Source organism: Labeo rohita, chromosome 24, assembly GCF_022985175.1.
Source record: "Labeo rohita strain BAU-BD-2019 chromosome 24, IGBB_LRoh.1.0, whole genome shotgun sequence".
NCBI lineage: Eukaryota > Metazoa > Chordata > Actinopteri > Cypriniformes > Cyprinidae > Labeo > Labeo rohita.
Genome location: NC_066892.1, coordinates 26,121,050 through 26,127,928, shown reverse-complemented (window position 1 = coordinate 26,127,928; position 6,879 = coordinate 26,121,050).

The window sequence follows — 6,879 nt, the reverse complement described above, 5'->3', positions numbered from 1 at the left end:
CATAAATTACAGAGTAACAGTTGCAGACACAACATATTTTTGCCAACTTGACATCACATTATCAAAATAAAATAAAGTTAAAGAAACAAAAAATTACACTGCTCAGTTTAAATAGTCTGTAGTACAGTCTGTGACATTCAGAGTGACCAGTGCCTCACTGCTGATATAGCCTATGTGACACATGATATTTTATGTTGAGTGAAGAACAAAGCCTGTGCTTTTACATAATAAATAATGTTTTAGTCTCCGGCTACATCGCGAATATGTAAAACATTTGGATTTGTGCACAATGAGAGAGGCTCAATTCAATTTCGCTTTTAAATTAATTTGTTTTAGTTTGATGTTTACATTTAGCCTAAATAGAACTTTAGAGTATTTGCTGTGGAGAAAAGGGAACTAAAATAGCCTAATTGTGTTTGCAATGTTTGTAAATATTTGCTGTATTTACTGTTATTTTAGCTTACATTATTTCTTGATGTAATAGGCCTAATAAAATGCTATGTACAGCCCACTAATTTATTTATTATTTATTTTTTTAATCCATGCTGCACACATTTTTAAATATATTGAAAAAATTATTTGTCTTTAAAGCATTGAAAGTTTTTTTCTTTCGTTTAATACATTTGGTCAAAATCTAGAAAAGGTGATGCTGTATTGGCTACGATTAAGTGCAAGATAGGCTACCAGTTTAAGACCCTCTTTGTGTTTTTTTCGGTGCATCCCTACTCACCATTATATGTCTGATCTAAACTGCAACTGCCCTCATGTTTTGCAGCAAACAGCGATTGCGAGTAAATGTTCTGTCATCTTTACAAAAACAGCATTTTTTGAATGCCAAAACAGAGGCCAAAACGGAGAGAAAAAGATGCATTTTCAAATTAAAATGTGTAAGTGTTGACAAGGCCCAAGTTTGTTATTTTTAAATGTTAGACACAAGCACACTCATAATATAAGCAACACGGTTGTGACACTCATGTGCTCCAACACGCTCTTTTTCCAGTTACGTCTAGGCGGCAGCAAGATGAAAACATCAACTTTTCAGTATGCCACAAGGTCATGTGACAAGACCCAGCAAATCAGCTTCACCCTTTCTGTAACAACATTGAAAGTTTAGCCAAGATGGAGGAACAGCTGATCATAACTGTACAGGGAAATCCATTTTAAATAAATTTAGCAGAGCTACTGCAAGCTAGATTTTCGGTGCTGGAAAAATAATTAGCCTTTGCTGAAACTTTGCCTAACTATAGAGAGCACAGGAGTTTTTAGATGTATTTTATCGCACGGTTTAAGACGTGACATCCCTGTTGAAAAAATCCAGCATATGCTGATTAGGTATGTTTTGAATCATGGCTGCTGATTTGAGCTGGTTTAAACTGGTCCTTCGCTGGTCCTAACTAGCTCCTGCTCAGGACCATCTTAGCACCAGCACATGACCAGCTTAAACCAGCACAAACCAGCAGTCATGCTTCAAAACATACCAAACCAGCATATCAAAGACTACAGAAATACAAAGACGGTTAACTTCTATATTTATATGGTGGAATAGTCCCGCCTTCTAAATGAAAGAGACAATCACTGATGCGTAAAATCACTGCATTACTGCAGTGGCCGTTAGAAGCGCCCACTCCCATAGAAACTTGAGGCTGGACCAGCTTAAAAAAATAAGCTTTTTAAATGCTATGTGAGCATAAGAAACAACATTCATCGGGCAGTTAATTTCAGATTTTGTTGCTGATTTGAAATATGTTATTTAATTGCCAGTTCAGCGAGCAGTTTTTGAGATTTCAGGATTCCCCCATTCATTTAGATAGGACTTGGTCTTAGATGAGCTGCCCGGAGGCGTTGCAAATATGGTCGGCAAGACAACATGAGCGTTTGAGATTAAAAAATATTTAAATGGTACTTTTTTAATGAAAATAACCAATCATTTCACTAGATAAGGCCCTTCTTCCTCGGCTGGGATTGTTTACAACCGCATTTGGGATCGTTTGAAGCCGCATTTAAACTGCATTTTGGAAGTTCAAATTCGGGGGAACCATATCCGTCCATTATATGGAGAAAAATCATAAAATGTTTTCCTCAAAAAACATAATTTCTTTACAACTGAAGAAAGAAAGACATGAACATCATGGATGACAAGGGGGTGAGTGCATTATCTGTAAATTTTTGTTCTGGAAGTGGACCAGTGGAGAGCCATTTTTTCCTGCCTAAAAACTGCCTTTTATTCAGTGGAACTGGAAGTAGGGTGTCTGACCCTTTTCATCTGACTCTTTTATCCTGAGGTCGGATAAAAGCTGCCTCACCGAGGTATTTATCAGTTCCGTGCCCCTAATTAGCATCCAATTAAGAATTCCTTTTGTCCGGCCAATGTAATTCTACACAATGTTGACTCCCTGGGGAGGGTGCGGGCAGTGAGTCTGACACCTAAACGCTTTCAGGCATCTCTCTGCCCTCACCAGATCACCCAACCGAGAGCGTGAAGGCTTTCTAGTGAACCCCTGCTAACGCCACAGCAAAAAATTCACATTGGAGCTCATTTGAAGCTTATTTTGGAAGATTTGACACTGAATTGGCTTTGAAAATGGAGGCAGCTTAGCGCGCTGGGTTCTTGATGCGTAGCAGCGTTCGGAAGGCTTTCATGTCAACGATACGGTTTCTAAACACACGCCTTCGTCGTTTCAGTCCATACAGAGGTCTGGTACAATACCACCCAGCAATCCACAGGCGTTCTCCACAGACTTTTCTTCTTGCCTGACAGATGCTGAGTCGCCGGTTAATTGGTTTGCTTTGGAGATGGCCAATGAACTGCCGCTGAGGCATGTAAGTGGCTTCTTTGGCTCGTTTGCATGAAATGATCCCACCGCACACCACGGCGAGTGAATTAGCCCAAAACCCTACACAGAATTATGATAAGTACGGTATTTTACGGCATCCTCTGCCATAGATCTCCGGAGCCAAACATCATTACGGAAGAGTGAAAAATTTGGGCTCCAGAAACAACTCGGTCGATCTCAGCCGTGCGTTTAGAGCGATTTACATCACATCAAATTTCTGCCCCACAACAGGATTTCCCTGCTGCCCCTGAAAATTGTCAGCGAGATGACTGACCTCATGTAAATTCATGAACATGGGGGAGAAATGTGTGTTTGGCATGTCTCATCGAACAGGGGGAGGTGCTGATGTGTTTTCCAGCCTCGCGTCGCACTCACTGAACCGGCTGCACCGATGCTGACTCAGGCGTTTCGGCCCATGCACTTAAAGCACCGCAAGCTCTTAAGAAGCCTATATCTGACACGGATGCCCCCCTCACAAGTAGGAACGATTACCACCCAGACATTAAAAGAAAAGAAGCGAGAGGGAAAATGGTTGATCATCAGAAGGAAAAGCATTACTCAGGCGTCCAAGCTAAATAAGTGCTTTTACATGCAGTTTCTTCATAGTTGTGGTTGATGCGTCAACGTCAATTCATTTTTGCTGCGACGCTCTGATCTTAGACTCTATTTTTGGTTCCCACAATTCCAAAAGACAGATTACTGGCAATTTGTAGACAGCGGTAAGTCTTCTCAGCGCTTCTGCAAAATCTGTTATGCTGAGCGTAATTCTTTACTGTAGCCGAAAGCTATTTAGGTAGCGTCTGCTGATGCTGTTTGTAATAGACCTAAAAGCCCTGATTTAATTGAGCTCATTTGAGACGACGTGGAGCAAAACCTTTTCTTTTGATGTACTGATGAGATTTCATTAAAACTAATAGTTTGTTTAGAGGCTGCCGCTCTTAATCTGAGAACACGACCCGTATTAGCGTGGCCTACGCTGTTCTGTGCAATACCTTCATTGATTTTCATTAAATGAATTATCGCTAAATACACACACAAAGCACCTTGCAGCAACACATCCTAGTTGCCATGGATATTCTATTTAGTCGGAAAGAGTGTGTGCCGTGTTGTCCTTGAAGAAACATGAAAAGTAAGGTCGGCGCGCTTCGCTTTTGGAAAGCCGAGGGAAATGTTCCACGAGAAGGACCGAGGAGCAAAGGGGGCCACACACACACAGATGCAGCATTCACTAATGACCTTTTGTCTTCTGACATTTTCATTAAGGCACAAAGTAGGTTTCTGTTCCTTATCAACAGCATTTGCAGCCGGAGGAACAGTGCTTTAGTGATAATGGTTTTGGCTGCTGTGGTGGTCTAGGTAGAGATTGCTTCAGGTGCAAAAATATGAGACGGAGAAACTGTTAGATTATAGAGTGTAATAACGGAAGATATTGCAGCTGTGCTTCTATGAATATGACTAACAAAAACAGATAAATCAAGGACTATTGAAGCTTAAAAGAATCATTCACCCAAAATGAAAACATGGTCACAATTCATTCCCCCTCACGTTGTTCCGAACCCATACCTCAACTTTTTTTCTTTTTGGTGAGACACAAAAGTAGTACTTTTGCTGAATCTTAATGCAATTGAATGGAAAAAATGGCATCTAAAAGTGCTATAATAAAAGTCGTGTGAAGATATATTAGTTTTATAATACAGTTTTGTGCAAAGCAGCACGCATGGCATTTTTAACAAATTTTCAAGTCTTTAAACATTTTTGGATAGCTACACAAGACAAGGATTGTATTGGGATATTTTGTCGTATGGATAAAAAAATAAAAATGGTAATCAGTTTTGCAGCAGTGTTATTTTATATTTTATACGCTATTACAGTTTTTCTGAATATTTTAATTTAACAAATAATAAAATAAAAAACTACTATTTAGAAATATACTATTTCATATTTCTATGTAGCTTTAATTTAGTTTTATTTTAGATTTTTTTTTATTTATTTATTTTTTTTTAGATATTTATATTTCATTTTATTTCAGTTAACACAAATAATATGGTTTTCATTTTAGCTGACAATAGCTGCGTTTCCATTACCCTTCAAATTGTGCAAGTTGAAACTGAATTTAAAATACGCCAAATGGAAACAAGTCAATTTCACAAAACCTCCCATATACTGCTGAAAAAATTTTAGCATGCATGAGGTGGTTTTTCAGGCAATTCTCGAAACTGCAATGGAAATGAGAAACACCTCACATGCGGCCACTCTCAAGTATAAATATATTTATATATATTTATATATATATATTATATATATATTTTATATTGTATAAATAACATTAATGCCTGGATAACCTTTTATTTACACTGCACACGTCTGTGGCACATTATAGCTCCAACATGGCCACCAGAGCTGATCGCGGCCACTCGAGTCAATGATTGGCGCGGCGCGGCACGTTTCAGAAATGTCCTAAAAGCCGCTCTCTGCTCTGCTTCACTAAAGATACACTTCTACATCTCCTTTGATTAAAATAATGGCTAGTCCAATGGCTGTTACATACGTAAACCTACCAACATTTATCACTTATTGTGAGAGGAAAAAAATATATTTTAGTCGCATAACGTCGGTTAATGGAAACTATGTCATTTCTCAATGGTATTTAGAGATGCAATGATCAATCAATTCGTAGATCGATTCTGCGATTTACACAAATGCATCAAGATTCTCTCTTAAATGGATTAAACTGAACTGAACTGTTTTTAACAGCAGATGGCACTGAGTGCTTTAGAAACAACCATACTTAACTTGCGTCCAGTTCCTTACACACACACCACTTGAGCCTAAAATAATCATTCATAAAGGTTGAAGCGAATTACAAGTGTTTAAAATGGGCTGCGTTTACTATAGTCTCATGTTTTAAAAGCCAAGTACATTACTTGCATTACTCAGCCTAACACACAAGTGCTATTTTTTGTGAGCATTTAATTGTGTGGTTAAAAACTAGATTAGAGCGCCATCTGCTGTTAAAAACTAAGCTCAGAATTGATTCCAGAGAGAATCGCGATGCATTCAGAATATCGAATTGAAGCGATTTTTCCTTGTACCCCTATTACAAGGAAAAATACAAGTTATTTTATAGGCTTTTATAAAATATTGCAAAAGTTTAGTGCAAATCTGCAACATAAGCACAGCTAGTAACAACACTGAGTTGTAACACATTCACTGTAAATCACATGTAAATGTATGTTTAAAACAATAAATGTAGCCCATACACCTCATGTTAAAAGTCTCCTCAAGCCATACAAAATATACGGTAATCAATCTATGCTATTCTGGGATCAAAGATGTTATTATTTCATGTGTATTCCTCAAAAAAAAAAAAAAACCTTTGTACATTGGGCCTCATTCATGAAACTTAACTGAAATGTTATATTCAGAGTAAATTCTGAATAATTTGCAGAGGCGGACAGTAGTGAAGTACTTTTACTCTGCTGTGTTTTTCTTTAGAAAACTTTACTTCACAACATTCCAAAGCAAAATATTGTACATTTTACTGTGCTACGTTTCATATTAAATATCATTTAATATTTAATTACATTAGAAATCTATTACTTTCTTACTTTACTCAAGTAAAAGTAATTCAAAGATTTACTTGAGTACAAGAAAGTAATACATTTTTAATGTTCTTAAGTATTAAAGGTAAAACAAACAACTTTTATTTATGAAATGTAGTGCAGTAAAAAGTACAGCATTATGCTTTGGAATGTAGTGAAGTAAAGTTTTCCAAAGAAAAACACTCTGATAAACTACAGATAATTTTTTAATTTACTTGAGTAAAGTAAAAATGCTTCACTACTGTCCACCTCTGGTAATTTGCGCGCAAAACAGACCTTCCCGAAAACTCTCCTCCGGATTCACAAACGCTTCATAAACATTCGATTTGAATGTGTATGTTAATGAATTCCAATCATTCGCAAATATGGAGCTCTTGCATGCTCATTTACAATTAGCATAAGCCCCGCCTATGCATTACAGCTACGCAAACTGCGTGTCCAGG